The following is a 20977-nucleotide window of genomic DNA, read 5'->3' as shown; positions in this document are numbered from 1 at the left end:
AAACACTTCAGTGAGGCAGATGGGAATTCAGGTCTCTTCTCCCTCAGTGGTTAAACTCCTGAATCATTCTGTCTTTCTTCTGCTCAACTCCGATGGTTAATTAATTATCCCCTAAACTTGGAAGACTTATAACAGAAAGAACTGAGAAAGTGCTTATCACAATATTTAGCAGTTAGGTTGGTATCTAACATGGAAGACCCTGTTTAGATCTCCCTCAAATAAATAAAGACACATGGAGTGCCGCGGTATTGGGTACGAGGCTGCATACCTGGTACCGGTGCATGAGGCCAAGAAATGGGTTAGCATCCTACAGCTGCCTTGCTGCAGTGCCTGAATCCAAAGATGTACTGCACCAGAAAGATCGTAAAACTAACAGCAATGTAGCTTGGTGTTAGTTGTGCTTTGCTAGGGACGTGGTTATTGGGGTGCAATAGTCCTAGCCGTTTAAACATGACATTAAACAGTTCCAGCTGAGTATTTTACCTACGAGCATAAAATTGTTCTCCTTTTCTAGCCCAGAGTATCTTTAATTACTGTGTCTTTTGTAGAGAAAAACAAAGCTAGAAGGGCAGAGGACATACCTCTGCCCCTTGCCTTCATCCCAGGGCTCTGGGGAACAGAACGCTTTTCAGAAAGGCGAGGACTGTGGGCACAAATGCTCTCAGAGAGGAAAGGAAACGAGGTTGCATTTTATATTCTTGGTAAGTTCTTCTTGTGTTCTTATATCAAAGGACTGTGGCAGCAGCACTGCCATTTTAGAAAAAAATAGTACTTGCTTTTACGTCTTGTGACAAACTCGACCTGTACATTACATATGCTGTGAAAACATCTGCTGTGCTGCCAGAAGGTGTCAAGTTAAGCAATCGGCTTAACATAATGTGCATCAGCTTCTCTGATCCTAAAATGAATATAGGGATACTCACCATGGAAAGTGGCTATTGATCCAGTTTCTGTGTTCGAAAAAAATTACAGAAGTGAAGAGTAAGTGTATTTGTTTAGTCTGTGCTTTGGCCTTAGTGCCTTAAACCCAGATGTCCCAATTGTTTATTTCCTGGGACTAACTCCAACTTTGCATGCATGCTTGAGTGGCTTGGTATGGGATATCCTCCTCTAACTGTCAAGCATTAAGATGTCCTTCTTGTGTTCAGCTCTCAAAATTATCCTTTCCTTCAATATACTTACCATGCTTTGTATAAAGTAGTGGAAATATAAAATTTCCTGCTTCCCTAGGAGACTGAGATGAGTAAGTTATTAATGTTTTAATAGGTAGTGCTTTGAAAACAGCATGCTGTAAATGTGTTATTAGGTATTTCCCTAAGAGCTTAAATGAATGTAAAGAAGATGAAAGGATATCCCCTCTGTGCCTTTGCTGCTTTTCCTAGACCCTAAAGAAAAGCAAAGTATTGTATATACGAAGTTATCACCAGAAGCATTTTTCAGAAGGAAAATAAAAGGGAAAATGTCTTTCAGGATATGGTATGGATTTTAGAAAAAGCTAAGGTCTGCAGTGAAATGTAGTGCATAGAGGCCAGAGATGTCACCGCCTAGGGCTCCTTCAGAGGGAGAAGATAGGCAGCTGTCTCACTGAGCCTGTCAGCTTGGTGCCCTTTGCTTCACCTTTCGTAAAGCCCTGCAGAGCACAGCCTATACAATCCAGTTTTGGAATTGTTAAAGGAAATACTCAGGTGTTTGAAGACCTGTATCTTCCAAAGCAAGTGAGTTTCACGTGGCTAAGTGAATTTTCCATGAAGTAACTCAAATACCAGAGTTCTGCCATCCCTGCCAGAGATTGCGTTGTGTTCAGTAAAAAAGCACAGATCGACCTTGCATGAAAAAAGCTTCTCCCTAGCTGCTGCTACTTGTCATCCTGTAAGCAACACCGCTGTTCTGCAGGGATACTTATGGGCAACTTCTGAAGCTCATGTTGTTGTATAATCTGATAGCTGATGTTCACTGAATATAATCTTCCTGGCTGAAATTCACCAAGTCTAGATACCTACTTTATTCAGAAATCTCCACATAAACCAACTTTAAATAGTATTTGCTAATCAGGACGGTATTAGCATAAATTTGACTTAATAGAGGAGAATGTATCAGGTGCAAAGTTATTAACTGAAATGAAACCAGGTGTTAAAATAGCTGTGGTTTCCTAATGTCTCATCTGCAAATATCAAAGTCCAGAAATAAACAGGGTTCCAATTACAGAGTTTTTGAATTTGAGAATTTCTGATTCATAAGAAACCTCACTGCTTCAGACATTTTCATGCTCTTATGGCAGAAAAGAAAAAAGAAGAGAAGAGAAAAGAGAAAAGAAGAAAAGAAAAAAGAAAAGAAAAGAGAAGAAAAAGAAAATAAAAGAAAAGAAAAGAAGAAAAGAAGAAAAGCAAAGAAAAGCAAAGAAGAAAAGAAAAGAAAAGAAAAGAAAAGAAAAGAAAAGAAAAGAAAAGAAAAGAAAAGGAAGGGAAGGGAAGGGAAGGGAAGGGAAGGGAAGGAAAAAGAAAGATCTGTGTCTTTCTGGGAAATGGACATTTCAGTAATGTTCCTGAAACTCAATGCTCTGAAGATGGCTCCTCAGGCTGCAGAGTCTGGGATGTCCACGGGCTCAGATAATATGGTAGCTGCAGCCCGTGGCTGTCAGAGAAAGGCAGTACCCAAAATATGAACCACTATGTTTCAGAAAGCTCTTCAGGTGGAATTTCTTTCACAAATTTGAGGTGCTTAAGGAAATCTTTATTTAGCAGTGAGCTAGCCACCCTTTATAGTCAGTGGAGAGAAAGGGACGTTCCAGAAGGTGATTTGTCTTCTTCTGAGATAGGCATCTAACTCCGGTGAGGTGAATTACCATCTGGAAGAGCCTGCGTTAGGAGGAGGCGAACCACTTGCTGGATCATTTGCATCTCCCCATTGGCTGTAAAGGGTAGGGAGGGCGACTGTCTTGTACCTGAGTGTACAGAAGTTGGTCATTTAAGAGACGAATTATCATGTTGTTTTTAATCAACAATTTTCCAGCAATGTACTTCGTTTAGGAAAATTCCTGCCCAGCTCTACTTCTGATATCTTCAGACAAAAAAGAAAGGAAGCAATAGTAACTTCATGGAAAATGAAGTAACAGATGTAAAAAGGCATCTAAACCTGTACCAGGGGATTTTGTTATTTTCCTTCTTTGCTTATAAACAAAAACATAATTCTGTAAACAAATTCAACAAAGTGTTAAAAAGCAGTATTAATAATAATAATAATAATAATAATAATAATAATAATATAAACCCAGCCTTTGAAAATCAGAAAGTTTAGTTTTCAAAGCTCAATTTTAATTCTGCTTCGATAAACCTTTTCAATGCTAACATTAAAATGCTAACACAAACTATACATATATTTTAACATACTACTTGCATTAATTTATGCTTCACAAAATTTTAACAGTACAGAAGGTATTGATATGGAAAGAAATTCCTTATGCAATGATGCAATGCAAAATTTATTAGGACAAGGCTGTCTGAACTACAGCTGAATACAGTACGAGTATAGTAGTAGAACAACAAGTTTATCTCACTTCTTCCCCAAAAAGGGTATTAAATGTTTGGCAGCCCTGCATGATCACTGCAATTGGAAGTCTGATCTATAACCATTAAACACCTGCCCCAGGAGCTGCATGAGTTACTTGTTTGCCCCATAGTTTCAGCACTTTATGCCGGCCCCATGAAGCAAGCAGTAATAGTGTCATGCCAGAGGTGGTTAAAAGGTATAAAATAAGTAAGATTTATAGGGGAGGCAGTATTTTCAGTGACTTTGTGTTTCTGTACAGCAGCTTGACTGGAGAGATGAGGTATTAGAGGTAATAAATTTTCCTTCCAGTTTCTTGGTTCTTCATTTACGTCTATGCGCAGAGAACAAGCACCTGATACTGAATGCAATTACGGACATTACGGTATCACACATAATGCCGTCTGATTTCTGTAGGTGCCGAGCGTTTGAAATACACTGAAATCTAAAGATTTCCGAAAATTAAGATGGACATTGTTAAAACTAGAAAGGGATCTCCATCTCTTGCTAAGTGGCATCGTTTAGTGACATGCCAGCACATGGTGACACATCACAAACAATCTTGTGTTCTTGAGAGTTATTAGTAAATCTGCATTGTAATTGTAAATACAAATGAGTACCTGGCAGGAAACTATGAATTAAATAGACGGATGCAAATGACTAAATACATTTTAATGAGCTTTGCTGTCAGTCATAAATTGTGTAAGCTCAGAAAAAAAAAATCATTACTGTACAGCTAATAAGCATGTATGCAATTATAATTTAAACTACTGCATATATTTGGCCACTGTATTCTTGTGTGGAATGTCGTGCAGAATAGTGTGGGTGTTCAGTATAACGAAATGGAAGCTCCACACGGTTCCAAAGCAAGAAGAGATCTTAAAAACGAAATGCTTGGCACTTCCCAAGCTCCCTGTGTATTTTCAGCTGTTGAAAGCTATGTGTATGTTTCAGCCTGAGCCTTTTCATTTCCATTCTAAGATTGGGATTTTTGAAGAGAAGCTCAAAAAGAGAGACTATTAGATGAAACTTTGTGAGTCATGCATTTGGCTCACTCGGGCTTTTAGGATAAGAATACCAGCCTTAGGTATCAGCAGCCCTTGATAGCTAGCCAAGAAGAAGAGCAACAATCAGATGTAAAATTGGTTGCAAAATCATACATTTGAAAGATGAGGGAGAAATATGAATAGAAAACATATAGTGAGACAGCCGAGCTCCATTGTAATTACTCCTTCACGTGCAATAGGTAGTCTTAGAGCTTAAAAACATTTTGTTGACTCAGTAAACTACAGAGTAGACCCTAAAGCTAGGAAAGCTTTTCATTTTGGCTTCACGTGGAACAAATCTCAGTGTTAGTTCCTTAACAGTAGAAGCTGTGATTCATGTAGCACGCTTTTTCAGCCCCCTGAAATCACGAACTTGTGGAGAGCACAGATTGAAAACCAGCTGATGAACCACGAGCTTCAGACTGTTGCTACCAAAAGAATCTCTCTACACAGATCTGCCTCTGTAGCAGTATGTTTTTCCTACTATTTTCTGTAGCACTCTTTAAATATTAGTGTAAATAAACCAGTGTTAATCTTTTCAACAAGGAACAATTAATAATTGCATGCTAGATCTTACCTGCTTGAACATTTGCAGTGCTCCTGCCAATGCTACCTGTTTTGTCTTAGTATTAGAGTATAATCGTCCTCAAAGAAGTGAAAATGTTAAGGAGATACATTTAAAGTACTTTCACTTTGCTTTCTCCTTCGAGATAATTTCTTACTGGGGGAGGCTGAAGTGGTTGGGTCATAGCCTTGGCTATGCAAATCATACTGGTTTCTGAATTTCTCTGAAGTCCAGAGATGCTGGAGAAGTATCATTTCTACTTCAAAAGCTGCTTATTTTTAGTGAGCAGTGAGTCTTTTATCAATAAAAAAATGTCCTTAACACTCGCAAGCTGAGCTCCTATCTGCAGGAGAACGTGCTTTTTTCACTCAGTGGATTCTCAAGAAATGAAAAAGTCTCTTCCTTCAGCCCTCTGTGACTGATCGCTTGAGAAACACGCTTGGATGTGTTCACCATGTTGTGTCTATATCTGGCAGCTGGGTGACTGCCTCTCGAAGCACGAGTAAGTCTGTGATGGTTCCTGGGTTGTTTCCCTTGTTTTGTGTACAATGTAAAGCCGAGCTACACTGCACAGAAAGTGTAACGTCAGGAGAATGTGAGCTCTGATTCCAAGAATTTGCAGCTCTGGAAGGTCTGTGTGTCCCTCGGGGATGTGGAAGAGAACAGGATTTCTCTGGAGAGGCATCTGACTGGGATTCCCTCAGCTCACTTTGCTTGCCTCAGTTTTTCTACTGCTCCACTTTAAGGCAATGCTGGAATTCTCTCCAGATCATATTTTCACAAAGAAGGGAAGTTTTTGTGGAAAACCCCTCCTACCTGCTTTTCAACAAGAGTTTTTCTCCCCATACAGAATATATGTTGGTCTTTCTCCCTCACAGTTTTTTCCTTTCCATGTTTTGATGCATGGCACTGGTTACAGCATGCCTGGCGTGTTCGTCTTTACTGACACAGGTCCAGATAGGTGTCATATAATAAAAAAGAAAAATTAATGTTGAGTTGTCTGTACTTTTGTTACTACAGCATCTTTGATGTCAAAGTCCTGCTCAAAGTGTTAGTACAGTAAAGCAACAAGGATTGGCTAAAACCAATATTGCTTTGATTTTTTTAAAAATAGACTTCTATCTCTAGAAAGTACATTGAATTTTCTCTTTTACGGCTTAATGATTTGCTGTTATGACAGACTTAATCAATCCGATGGGTTCATGTTCAATGTTCTGGCAAGTATAATCAGCCCTGGAGTGTTTTCTTACTCCCCAAAGGCACATTGTTTCTGTGTTTACTTCATTCTGACGTTTTATCTGGAAAGCATATTTCTTTTTCTTGAAGAAAAGTGTACGGTTCTGAGACATACATTGACATCCATGCATTGACTTCACTGAATATGAAATGATCTTTTAACTTAGGAATTGAGCAGAAAAGGTTATAGAACAAAAGGTCCAGCTAGCTAATGGGTGCAGAAATTACAGGGAAGAAAAAAAAAAAAGATCATATAAAAATCACGGGACAGATTTAAGACAGTTTGTACTAATAAGAAAGACCGTTAAAGGTTCCCAGACAAGACCTGTGTGTCATTTCTAAAAATGTTCTACACAATGTCCCTTTGTTTGACTGCAAGATTAAGATCTGCTTCCGTAACTCGTCTCTTGCTTCTGAATCTTCATTTTGTGTTCTTTAATGTCACTGTCTGCCAGATGATTCTAGAGCCTTTGAAGTGCAGAACGATGGTCTATTTTCAGGCTCTACTCCCATGCAGAGTTCCAGAATGCACTGCAGGTCTTCGGGGGAGCTCTCCGGCAAAGAAGGAAGCGTGTTAACTGAATGTGATGAAATAGTGAATAAAAGAGAAAGCTGAGAGATTCTAGACTTTCAAAAGTTGATGTAAGTATATATTCTATGTGATGTTAAGTCGGCTAAGGGGGATCATTATTTAACAAACACTGAGTTTTTAAAAAAATGTCAGTACCTGGTACTGTGAAGGCAGAAGTAAGTGCATGGAGCAGTAGAACTGACTGCTCCTGTTTCTTGAAAGTGCAGTTCAGGGCCTGTTGTTCAGAGTGGTATGGACCTTTCCTATTGTGGGAAAGGCAGGAAAAACTGTAAGTGATTCTCTAACTACTGCTGCTTCACGCTAATGGCTTTATGACATTGGTAGACCCTGCTTGCGTTCATGCATGCTGTGCTGAAGGGGCCTGTCTTAACTGGATCAGTTGCAGGAACAACTTGGAACATACATGTTGTTGAAATAAGGTGTCCAACATAACACTTGAATACTTCGTGTGTCAGCATAATTTGGACTGAGAGCTCTATTGAAATGTTGTTTTGCTTATGCAGCGCATTTAATAATAGTCTAGTGCTAGGCAGGACATAATTTGTTCTTTAAAGGATGGTTTGTAATGAGCAATGTTGTCCTTACAGCTCTGATGATGTGAAATCATCTCTGAATCTTCAGTTTAAATGACACACCCAAGGTCAGCCATCATCTCTGTGCGTTCTCAGCACTACGCAGTCTCTTGGGAATTGTCTTTAATATACAAGCTTAGAGCATTCATGTCCATGACAGCTGTTTAATGTCAGAAGACTTTTTGTTGTGAAGTAGACAGGATAAGCCCTAGCCATAGGCTTTTAATAGTTTTGACGTTTTGAAATGTGAATTAACAATAGTTCACTTAAAATCCATGAGCATTTTATGTTAATTAAGTAAAAATGTATAGTTTCAACAAATCTTTGTTCTTACCTAACTCCAGCGGGTCTTAAATTCAGATAATCATTCAAGTATGTAAATAGGGATGTGGCTTATTTGCATCCCTTTGACATGCTACTCAGTAGAAATCCAAAGTGGAGTGCAGAAATGTGCTTCTGAACCCCTTCAGCTCAGTCAGTGGAGAACGATGGTGGTGGTATGGCTTTTAACCAATGGAAAAATGCAAAATAAAACTGGACTACATTGTACTGATGGAAGTGTGCTGTTGGACATGGAAGAGGGTGTTTTTTAGTTTGATCCGACTCAGATGTTAATATTTAGTTTCATTTCTAGTTTGGGATTGTTTTCCAGGAAATCTCTCAAGATCAGCAGTGGGTTTTTCTGTCTCCCTGATGGTTCTGAAGCCACCCGTAAGTGAAAACATTGCAAACAATCCACAGCTTCCTCTGGTTTCAGATGAATCTCATTGGCTGTGCCTCACATAACCAAGGAGCAAATTTCCCTGGGTGTCACAGCAATATTGCAATTTACCCATGCCTGTGTTATACAAGTTCCTTATATTCTTTGCTATTTTCTCACTTTGCATTTCAATAAAGACTAGGTTTCATGTCCTTTGAGTTGCCGCTTTCAGAGATATAACACATTAACGAAGCTCTGTAAGTGGCTCTCTGATTTCAGGGTGGTTTACGTGACATTGATGGTGTAATTTAAAACTACAATAACTGAGCCTTTTTATCTTTTTTTTTTTTTTTTTTTGTATCACACGCTTCTATTACCTATTTGTATCATATAAAAGGAAAGAAAAAATAATTTCCTGTTGCTTTTTTTTTTTTTTGCACTGAAGGCATAACTTACTGGTACCAATTGCATCAACCTCACTTCTGCCCCACACAATATAGTAAACAGGCAGATTCCTCAGCACACGTAATGTGGGTTTTCTTGTACTTTTCTTTGATGTGTCTAGCAGATGTAGTCAGAGATTGCATTTTTGCCTGGATGAAATGGGTCTGATCCAATACAGGCAGACCCAGGTCTGTTTTTGGCCAAGTTACTCCACCTCCAATGGCTTAGTTTTCCCTTCTGTAAGATGAGGATAATGTACTGGCCTCCTTTTAAAAGTTAATTCTGATTTGTAGAAGCAAAGTGCTAAAGAACATATTACGTCTCGCATCCCTGGAGCTTGGATTAAGGTGAAAGCCTTTGCTTTGTGCTCATGTGTTCTTCCTGAAATACCTACCTGCTTTGTATGTATTTTTAGAAGATGGCATGGATTTTGAGGTTTAAAGAAGCACTTGCTTTCTGCACTCGAGAGCAGCTGTCTTACTTTGTTGACCCTTTAAGGCACCAAGCTGTCCCAAACACAGAATTGTATGACTCCTCCTGGAATCACAGCTTCCAAATATACCTATCAGAGCAGCAGCATTGTAAAATAAGTTTTTTTTGATTTCTGATCCCACTTCTGGCTGAGACTGAAAATACCTCATGTGCACAAGTCCTTAACCCTCCAAGGTAAGTATCTGGGAGGAGGCTGCAGGACCCTGTAGTAAAAAGCCGGTTTGTAGCCAGCAGTATTTGATGAAGTTTCGGAAGTTCTAGCCGCTCAGAAAACCAGAGCGAAGACTGCAGAGCCAGTGGAGGATGTGCACAAAGGAAAATGTTTAAAAATAGATCAGATGAAATCTACACGGTAGAATTTGAAGCCTTATTATTAGTGAATAATTGCTGTGAGGAGTCTAACACTTTTCCTGTAAATTTTCAAAGATAAACAGCTTTCATAGATACAATTTGTTTGAATGAAAATGTTTTTAGAATAAACACTACGAAAAAATATTGGCTGTTATTACAGACTTGAACTTGGTAGTAAATAGAAATTAAGAAGCAACTGAGTTTTTCCTCCTTCAAGTAACTTGAATTTAATGTTAATGAAGCCTTGACACAAAAATAAATCTACAGGAAGGGTAAAAACTGAGAAAAAAAATGAGTGTTAAAGAAAAGAATTACTCTAAAGTGGCTAAAAGAGCCTAAGGTGTTGCATAAGCATTGATGAGATTGCTCCTTTTGAGAATAAGTTTTATTCAAGTCACATGCAGAGATACTCGTTCTGAGAACGTAAGAACTGACAAAGGACCCACACACTGTCGACAACTCGACTGTGACATACATGCTATAGAGTGGTTTTATCTGTTGCTTCCAAGAGGTCACTTTCTTGAGGACACCATGTGTCTGTTTCTACGTCAGTGTAACTGATGCGGAGATGCAGTTACTGGTCTTCTCCCAAGTTTCTGTGTGGCCTTTGGTGTCGCCCAGTTACATAGCTTTTTTCAGACACATGCCCTGGTGCTTCATGTAGTAGCCTACACATGTTGGCTGTTGGGAAGTCTCTGAAACAGACCTTCCCAGGCTCCTTCACAAACAGGTTGACCCTCACCTGGCTGAACAGTGCCATCTCAGGTTTTGTTCACGTGTCTCCAGTTGTGGAAACTGTTGTTGACTTTATCTGCCACCACGCCAAGATGTTTGCTTTCATCATTGATTCTCTTCATGTATTTCAGCTTGCATTGTCTTGAACATGCAACTAAAAGAATCCTTTCTTCATACTGTAAGGGTTTAGAACAATAATTTCTCCAAAGTTCTGCTCCTTGAGGAAGAGGACAGACCCATTAATGTTAACGTAACGATGGACATGTGGCAAAAAGAGAATGGGACTTCAGCACTTAAGTTTTTGCTCTGATACTTTCTCAGTGTACATCAGTGTCCACATTTGTTTGCCTTTAAAAATCTCTCATATTGGTGTCTGAGAGTATTAATACCAGTACAGTTCTTTGGAGATGTAAAATACATTAATATATTATATTTGAATTGTGACCCTTACACATCAACAGACATTAAACGAGAAAGCATCTGTAGGGAGAAGTGGTGTGTATACAGATACGTTTCCAAAGAAGTTCTTTCGTTTACACAGACATTCTTCATTCTTCTTGCACTCTTCCTTGCTCCTCTTGTTCTTAAACACCCTTCAGCCACAACTGGCATGAAGTTTAGTTTGTATGACAGAGTGCTCTGAGTACTGTTTTCCATAAACAGAAAACTCTGATTACCAGCTATTAGGCTCATGTTTTCCAAATTCTTCCCATGGTTTAGTGATGATGCAAACGGGAGCATTTTGTGCCAGTTCTGTGACCGCTGCAGGACAACAATACAGCCGACAAATAGGACAGCAAACAACATGAGGTACAGGAGCTGCACGAGCCTCAGCTGGGTAAGAGAAGTGAGATGTGGGTAAGAGGAGTAAGAAGTATGACTTGTATTTGGCCAAGAATTGTTTTTTAATGTCTGGGGATACAGTGAACTACACATACCTGGGGAGGAATCAAGAACAACCTCTGGTTTTGGAGCATGTGATTGGAGGGCAAGATATAGGTCATGAAAATTAGATGCTGTTTATATTAGAATTTCATGTGGAAAGAAAAGTTAGAAAATAGCATGAATAGGACTGAGCCCCATACAAACAGGCAAAAGTAAGTGTTCACCTATGAGTGTAAATTTTGAAAGCAAAACTCAGCAAAAGATTTACCCAGATATACCTGGTATAACCAGACGTTTCTCCACTGAGAAATGTAACTGCATCTGACAGCATTTCAAATTATGCTCTAAAAGAATAATGACATTACTGTTACAAACGGAAAATTCCAACATGCCTTCTTTTAGCTTCAGTCGAATATTTGCAAAGAGGAAAATATCTTTATTCACATTGAATTCAGTCTCACATCCGTTAAAGTCAGTAGAAACATTACAGTTGATCAGGTCTATAGTATCTTAAATGTATTCTCTATATTACTTTCTTTAATGATGTTTATCTTTTTATTGACTTTTTTTACTTAGGAAACACTCAAGGCATCTCAACTAATCAGAGCATTAAAAGATAAACTGTAAGAAACAATTCAAGGAAGCTCAGCAAATGGTTCCTTAAATCTTTTCCAAAGCTGATTTATATCTTTGTATATTAGTTCTGTCTCTTGTCAATTTATTTTGTGTACAAGGTGTAGGCCTGTTTGAGGAACATGGGGCCTTGAAGAGAACCGTGCTGAAAAGTTGAACGTGCTTAAAAGCTAAACTCTTAAGACCATGATGGTAAGCTGTCTGGAAGAGGGAATCAGAAAAATGTCCCACTATCATCCCACAGTGCCTGTAAGGAGGGGGCTTCTGCCAAAGCGCCTGGTGATACTTTTATCAATCAGATGAAGGTTGCTGGCCTAGCTGGATTTGGGGTATACTTCCAGCAGGTGTTATCATGGTGTCTTACGATTTGGCGTGTCCCATCAGGATTCCTCTTTCATGACTGCAAAAAAAATGTGCATCTGGGAAACAACTTATCAGGAGTGGAGCATCTCAGAATTTGCTTTCTACTTCAGCAACTTTTTTAGTTTTCAAAATGATCTAAAATATGTATAAACTAGCCAAGCTCCAAAAGAAAAACTCTTAGCTGTAGTTTTACTACATAAAATATTTCCTTATAATTTTTAGCTATCGAGTTTTGATGCATTGTGAAATGGTTTCATGAAGTGACAGCCTCCCACACAGGGATGAAAGCTGCAAACACTTCTGCGTTAGGCTATGGCAATGTATGTAGATGTTCATATTCTAGAAATGGTTACGGTTTTCAATTTCAGCTGTGTGTAGGAGGCTGTTAGTGAAATAATTTCCTTCCATGGAGAGGAACAACACACACATTTTGTCTTGCCACAGGAAAAGAGCATGCATGTACTCAGTGGAAAATGCTCGGAGTCCAAATTGCTGCCTATAGGGTGGCTGAGAGCACTCCGGTAGCTGAGAGGACAACCTACAGACCAGGGCTGCCCCTGCAGAGGACAGCGTTGGGACGCTGCTCGGTAAGGCTCTACGTGGGACAGCGGGGAAGCACGGTGACTCACCTGTTCTGCAGATGATACGCTTGGGTTTGCCTAGCCCGCAGCCAAGGAATGGGGGAAGAGAGCTAACAGTGCTGGGAGAGAGACGACAGGAAGAGATGATGAGTTTGGGATTGGATGCAGCACAGGAGTTGTGTGAGAGGAAGCTGTGACATTTGGTGATGTACTAGGTCATACCGTACATTTCTTACTGCTCATAGGAAATTAAGTTGTATTAAGAGTGGCTTCCCACAGAACTTGTTCTTGTGTGTGCCAGCCCTGCTTTGCTGCAGTGCGTTCTACTGCTCATGGGGTAAGTAACAATAACCCCCACATACCCAGCAACGTTAAATTACCGAGGCTTCAGTGGCCAGTCTCCAGTACACCGAGTCCTTCGCAGGACTCATGGTAAATCTCCTGGTAAGTCTGGGCCTCCTGTCCTTGAGGCTAGCAAAGCAGTGTATTCGTGCTAGAACTGGCTCTGAGAAGGCAATTTGGAGATAGCCTAAATTAAAAAAAAAAAAAAAGAAAATCATCAACACAGGCTTAGAAGAAGTTTGTTGTGCATCCAGGAACAGTGTGAAATCCAGACCGCTTCTGAAATTCTCTGAATAGATCTGGCTGTTGGAGTACAGAAGAGCAGTTGGAAAGGGTTCTGTGGACTACAAAGCTGCTATTCCCAAATTACGTTCCATGAGAATTTCCTACAGAGCAGGCTGTACCTTACCATTTCTCTCCCAGCAATCAGCAAATGATGAAAATCTGCGCATTAGTTTTCTTCCAAACACCAGAAGCAAATGTTCATTCCTCTGCTCATGGATAAAAAACTAACTTCGTGTTTTCCAATGCCAGTGTGGTCTAAAATAAAGCAAGCACCATCAGCAGTGCTGCTCTGCTATCAGTTTCAACACACACTGAAATGACACAAACCTTATTCGTTCCCATAAACTGAGAGAAAAACGCACATACACTGTTGTGACAGCGAAAACCCTGGGACTGTGTCAAAGCAGAGACAGAAGAGATAAGAATTGCAATTTTTATTATGGTATAAAACAAGTAAGTTTTCCATTTTCTTCTGAAGACCAGGCACGAAGGGTGCGTAGGACTATCAGTAGTTCAGGGCTATCATTCGCCTGAGCTGCAGGGGTCCCTGCCAGCCCAGGAGCACAGGGCTCGCTGCCACACGGAAAAGGCCCAGAGGGGAGGTCAGCTGGACTTGACGGTGACCTTGCCACTCGGGAATGGAGGCAGGGCTCCGGAGACAGAACCGTGTTTGCTGGGCTTCTGGTTCCATTGCCCGTCGCAGATCAGCCCAGGATGGGAAAGCCGCCTCCTGCCTCCCCTCCTGCTGAGGGCGCAGCGACCGCTCCGCGTGCCCCTGGGTGGGCACAGAGGTGTCCCCACGGGCTCGTTGTGAACCCCAGTGGACACCCGCTTCGTGACTCACCCCTGCCATCTGCTCTGCTGCCCGGCTGCCCCACCACAACGAAGCTGCTCGTGGTGGTAGCTATCAATTTTTTTTTCTCTGCCACCCCGAAGTATATGAGGACATGGGCCAGAAAAGAGACAATATGAGGCATTTCAATGCACAGGTACGTCAGTATTGTCACTGCTTAGTAACAAACACTCACACAAAGGGTTATCTCAGGTATGGGGCACAGCTTGCTACCTTAATGCTCCAGTCACCTCATTCTCCCCTCTTATTTATCAAAAATACAGGGAAGTAACTCCGCTTCCCTTGCATCCTTGTACTGCTGTGCTTTCTGGCTTCCCGTGAAGCACCACAATCGCTGCTCAAATCCAGCTTAGTGTTACCCCGCTCTCTCCCCTCACATAGTCTGCGGAGCACAGCAGGCCTCTGTGACACGCCTGGTATTATCCACACTTGGCTGCAGATAGGAAATAGTTTTATAGGAAGGACCATCTGGTCTCCAGCTGTCCAAATGCGCGTTTGCCTGCACTCCTGCACCTGTTCAGCGTCTCATCCAGCCTCTCCCTGCCAGGTGCTCGCACACCAGAGGTCCTTCCGAGCCGGGGGACGAGAGGACATCTCCCAAAGCAGCCGTGGGTAGAGGTTTCTCTTTAGTAGGTACAAATCCCAGTTTATATTCAAAATAGAAACTCTGTGTAACAGGGGAAGCTAACTGCGCTCTGAAAAAAGGTCAGCAACATTACATGTAACAGCTAAGTCATCTTCACCAGTGCCCAATTAAGGAAGGAGGCCTTCAAATGATTTGGTGTTTAAAACACTCATGGATATTGGTCTTACTCATCTATGGAATCACAGTCAGAGAATGGTTTGGGTTGGAAGGGACCTTAAGGACCACCCAGTTCCACTCCCCCTGCCATGGGCAGGGACACCTCCCACCAGACCAGGCTGCCCAAAGCCCCATCCAGCCTGGCCTTGAACACCTCCAGGGCTGGGGCATCTCTTTTTTCTCCCTTTGCATGCTTGACTTCCCACGAGAGCTACATTTTACTATAATAATGAATCTGAGTGTGAGACTCAGACACAACTCTGAGATGGTGGAGTTCTAGTCCATGGGACTTACCTTTTTTATTTGACTGCCAACAAGATCTTCAGATACAAAATACAAATTGTCAGATTTCCTTCAGAGAAAGAAGAAATATCTGCAATTTGTGATTCATTTTTGTGAAGCATACTGCTACCACTCAAAAAGGAACTAAAGGTACCTATCAAAAATGACCTCAATGCCAAAAATTAAAAGCAGGATTAAATAGCACGTAATTACCAAGAGAAGAGCTGTAGCTGTCATTACTGGGCTGAAGAAATGGCATCACCATATACAAGAAGGATGAAGCGGTATGCCTGCCAGACCAAGCAGTTACCTGTTATTACACTACATTCCTATCTCAAGTGTAACACTGGAAAAATAAAATCTAACGATCACACATTGATACTGTAGAACTTGCAAGTGAAAGCCCTGGGAGAAAAAAAATGTCTGAAGGCATGATGTTCCCTGAGCTAAGCAACATTTGCTCACGTATGTTCTGGGAGACGGTGAAATTTTCCCCATCTTTCAAATGAAAACTGGAAACACACAGATGTTCCAGTTTGTTCCTTACCCCACTATAAGGAAACCACACAGATTAAGGTTTTGCTGAGCAAATATATTCATCTTTTTCTAGTCTGCCAGCCTTACCTTTCATGTTGGTTCCCCCTCTTTTAGCAGGGCATCGGAGTTTAGTTGTTAGTTTTACACACTTCTAGGTTTGAGATACGTGCTGTCATCCAGGTATGATACAGCCATGTTACCCTCCAGGCTGTAAGGTGCTTTAGGTAGTTGTTTGGGAGGTAGATGGGCAGAGGGAATTAAAAAAGAAAAAAGTTTTAACAGTAGGCTTTTTTCTCTCCTTTTAAGGGAAGCCATTTCCTGTTCACAAGGTGCCTGCGAGTTGGCTCTGGGTGTCCTTCCCCACCAGAACCACCTGGGAAGGGCACAGGCAGCAAAAGCACCGCGAGTCCTGCTGTCTCCTTGCACGGTTCGCTCTGAGGCGGTGGCACTTACTGGCACCCTGGCTTCTCTACTGCCACGACCACAAAGCCACAAAGCCGACACGTTCAATTCTATTTATCTAATGGTCGATAAGCTCTTGCTGTCTTAAGATAAGGGAGACCTTAAGATAGCAATTTAGGCAGCTTTTACAGTTAGTTAATGGGGAAGATACGCTTAAAACTTCCTCCCATTCACCATCTGCAGTGAGGAATTCATCTCCCCACTCTAAGACGGGCTGCTGTTGGGAGGCATCTCCTCCACTGCAGCTAATTACGAAGGGAGCACAGATGGCTAGGGAAGTCGCTGAGTTTTTAAGCAGCTGATGAGGTGGGAATCTCAGTGCAAACAATAGTTCATTATCTGGCCTCCAGAACTGACCTCACCACCAACTCACTTCATAGCTCACCTAATTTTGACAGAGACTAGCATTTGAAAATTACAACTGTGTGTTTTAATGGCTGGGTATGTCAGCTTTGTTATAAATGAATTTGTTAATTAAGGACCTTAAAGAGCTGTGAACACTCTTATCCTAAAAATACACCATTAAAATATGTGATTTTTTAAGGCTTGAGACTACAGTTGACTGGGAGACTTAATGTCTGGAAAAAGCTTGTCAAAGTCTTACTGCCGTAAGCTTTAATTGGCACTTTTAATGTTCTTTGAGGGGGAAAAATATCATCTTTTCATAGAGAGAAAAATGCAGAGAGACAATGAATATTTCCAACAAAAAAATGTACGGTCAAAGGATGAAAGGCTAATGTCTGCACTGCCCCATTACTTTAGAAGTCATCAAGTAACTTTAACCTATTCTGAAAAGGTATCAAGGAGAGAAAAGTTTCCAAGGTAAGTAAGTTCCTAACAGCTCTGTCAAAGTCAGTGCAGGGGAGGAGGGAACAGAAGAAAGAAGTCCAAGTATCACCTCCAGGGAGGAAGAGATGAGCAGGAAGATGCCCTTTCTCTTGCCTGGGCGAGATAATGTCACTCAACAAGAGAACATGGGTAAAGAAACTGGATTTACAGGAGGCTCAAGAAGCTCATAAGAAACAAGACTTCATTAGTTCTGCTCTTCACAATACTTGTTTTAAATAGAGAACTTTTCTCAGGATTTGCCAAAACCAGATTTTATATTTGTTTCTATTTGTGCTGTGCCGCCCTTTCTACAAAGACAATCCTTAAGAAGATCACACGTGACTACGCCCTGCCACCAACTACCAAGATGTACGAGGGAGCAGAAGCGTAGCGGTATTGGAGTGCACCAACCATCAGCCAAGCAAAGGTGTTTCCATACTGCATGTTACAAAAGCATGGAAGCTATCACAGATTTTTACGTTTTCTGATTACTGTCAGCACACAGAAATAAATCTCAAATCATTTCCTTAGCTTTGATGATATACACAATGCTGTTCACAATTGATGAACAATTATAAACACCAGAGAATCTCCGAATCTTCTTCTCTCACCAACTTATGCATTGTTTTGTATCGTTTTCCTGATACTTCAGAACAATGTGTTGTGGTCCTTTATAAGCGACAAAACCAAAGTCAGCATCATAAAAATGCCACATTGCTACAGACTGATGGTACTTGTGATCCATTTATTGCAGTCAACTAAACAAGCAGTGAAGTTTTATACCAACATTCCACAGTCCTTTAAACACATCTGCTACGAGACAGGATAATTTGACTCTCATTCAACTACATAATACAACCTTGCATTTTAACTCAGTAGAATCAGCACTGGAATATATACTTTCCAAACATGACAACATATAGCAAACGTTTTAACTGTAGAGTGCAACTTCATATATTTTGTAACAAAGTAATTACAGAGCAATTCCTTAGAACAATACAGGCTTCATAATTTTAATAATGCACTGAATGTATGTAAACAAACTAGCAGAAAGAAGTTTAACAATGAAAAAGTACTGCAGAAAAGCAACATACAGCTTTTTAGTAAAGACAGAGCAACAAGCATCCTCCAGAATTACAAGATCTTGCTTACCCAGGCAGAACAACTCTGTCTCACAGAAATTTAAGAGAACAGAAAAGGAATAAAACCCCTGATGCTTTCCACCCTCTTATACCAACAAAAAAGAGCTACAAAAATAGATTAACTGGTATTTACAATAAAGACATACCTTTATGGCTAATCTTACAGCTAATGCCACAAGTCATAGCTTTACCCTTATGCTACATCACAGTGAATTGCTAATATTATTCATCTGGAAAGAGCAGGAAGACGGCACTGAAAAAGTGCTGAAGTGCTTCTTTCACAACTGCAGACACTGCAAGAAAACCAAACAGAAATTATCATTTACACCCTGCAATGTCATTGTGTTGGTTATTGCACTGAAACCATGATTGGTTTTGACAGGGATCTTGCAACACCACAAAACAATATTTTGGACTTATCAATAAAGGAGCCCAGGGCTCCTTTGGTAAATGCCCCATTGCCAGACCGAAAAGCTCCTTGGCATATGCCTTGTGGCCATTTATTTTGCCCAAACATTCGGCCTCTCCTCTCTCATTGATACATTCCCGAACCAAATTAAAAAAATACGTGGTGGTTAGCAGCACGGACTTGGGAGGTGGTGAAGAAGGCCTGTTCCTTAACGTTGAAGAGGTATCCTCTATTTCCTGAGTGCCTTCCCATTGACAACTTGTATTTACATTGGTTAGGAGCTTTTTTAGGTTTTGGAAGGCAAAAAAAAAAAATCCATGCCTTTTTGAGGCACTCTTGTTGGTACAGACAGCACTTTCAGAAGCAGCTTTCAAATGAAGGAACTCAGTGCATGCAGGCAGGGAGTGCCTAGGACATGCCTGAGCTCCGTGGCAAACAACCGCCTGTGGCTAAGGCAGGGACAGCCATCACCTGGATGGAGGCAGACACACAGGTGCCTGAAGAGCCTTCACGTCAGGGAGGAAACAAGCGATTTTACTTTCCTCAAGGATAGCAACAAATGGGATGCGTCGCAAGTTCTGACATGGGGATCTCCTTTTGCAAAAAAAATCGGTAGATCTAGCTCAATCACAAAGGTAACAACAGAAAAATAAAACCATAGGCAGGTAAGAATGATTTTTTTTTATATGCTAGCCAAAAAGTGCTGTTCTGTAACCGGAGAGAAGCACAGCTGCAGCCAGAAACCTGTCTGTGCTGAAGGCAGCAATTGGAACTGAGTATCAAGAACACCAAGAAGTGGAACAAGATAAACATTCACAGAGCTTGTGCTGGGAAAGGCAAAATCTGGCAAGAGATAATGAAATTGTGCAACAACCCATGGGTAAGGATAAGATTCAGAATGCAAAAGTAAAATAACTGCAGTAGTGTTCTTGCCTCTTCACTAATTAAGACGTTAAGCCTATTGGTAATGATGCAGAAAAGGCGGAAGTTTCCAATTAAAATTTCTGCTTCGTATGTGAGAAGTAGGTGGTGTGTTGGGTGGTGACGTATTTTCCCCTCTACTAGCAACTGAAGAGGCAAAGCAACACTAGAAATAGACATTTTAATAAACACCATATATTAAATAAGTTTACCCAGTGCATTTTTAGGTAACTTAGAAATTCAATAGATTTTGGGAAAATGTAGCTGTTGTACTACAGAAGGACAACAAGAAAGAATCAGTTAAATACAGACTGATTTTCCAGTATCCAAGCAGTGCTGCAGAATTTATAGAAGGTTAAGGGATCAAAAATATAATTGCCACTAGTTAACACCCTTTATGAAAAAAAATAAGCTTTAATAAACCTCATTTTGTTCTTCAGTGAGATATTTGGTTGATAAACCTATCCAAACAGACATGATACTTTTGTAGGGCATCATGGCAGTGAGCCAAACATCTTAATCCACAACCAGCGTAATACTACATTAACAAAACACACATACAGTATCCAAACTGACAGATTTGGAGGAGGAGCTTCCCCACTGGCTGCAGGTCAGGTGGGTTTTTTAGGGAGGTTTTACTGATCTGTACAAGGACACACTTTGGTGCTTTAATAAAATCATGCAAAAGGCAAAAGTGGATGAATTGGTACGTTCTTACAGAGCCTGAGTAATACAGGACAACATAAATCACGCCTGAAGCTGATTTTCAGTCAGGTAGAACTTGCTTTGGCATAGCAAAAGGCACACAAAAAAATATTTGTATAGGAAAGAGAAATTTAGGCCATAAAATGGAAGACTGTACTGTGCTCTCCAAAACCCTTTAATTCAGTTTTAATGCCCACTGTGATGCTATGGCAAAAGCAGGTAATAGGAATTGTGAACATATAAGCAGGGGGCGTAGAGTGAAAGCGAAGAGGTTGGGAAGGAAAACACAAAGGGATGAAAAAAACGAACACTTTCCGTTGTTGAGGACTAGAGAAAATCAGTTTGTTTAGTCTACCAGAAAGAGCTTCCACAGCAAATACCTAGAGCGTTAGTATGTTCAGATGTTTTAATAATGTCAGCTTATTCTCATATTAATAATACAGAAGCGGTAAGCTCACACTCTACTCAAGTATTTTACGACCAGGCAAATTCTTGAACAAGTGACTGAGTTCAATCTGACTGAAAGGTGTTCAGCTCCACGCCAGGTACCATAGCGATATTTAAAGACCTACAATATTAAGATCATCTTATCTAATACTCACCTTTGACCCTAAGGTGTGAGAAAATGTCATTTTTCCCCCGAGCAGCATTTAGCCAGTTTTCAAACAGAC

At 40.6% G+C, this 20977-nt stretch overlaps 1 long non-coding RNA gene across 1 annotated transcript; it reads left to right on the top strand.

The window, feature by feature from the left end:
• The first annotated feature begins 20 nt into the window (after positions 1–20).
• Positions 21–20940, top strand: LOC121068389. Its single transcript, XR_005818845.1, has 4 exons — positions 21–31; positions 13214–13220; positions 17897–17903; positions 20587–20940. It is a non-coding gene; the product is annotated as an uncharacterized LOC121068389 (long non-coding RNA).
• Positions 20941–20977: the final 37 nt, after the last annotated feature.

This window comes from Cygnus olor, chromosome 3 (assembly GCF_009769625.2).
Source record: "Cygnus olor isolate bCygOlo1 chromosome 3, bCygOlo1.pri.v2, whole genome shotgun sequence".
NCBI lineage: Eukaryota > Metazoa > Chordata > Aves > Anseriformes > Anatidae > Cygnus > Cygnus olor.
Note: the sequence above shows the minus strand (reverse complement) of the source record. Positions and strands in the feature narration are given on the sequence as shown.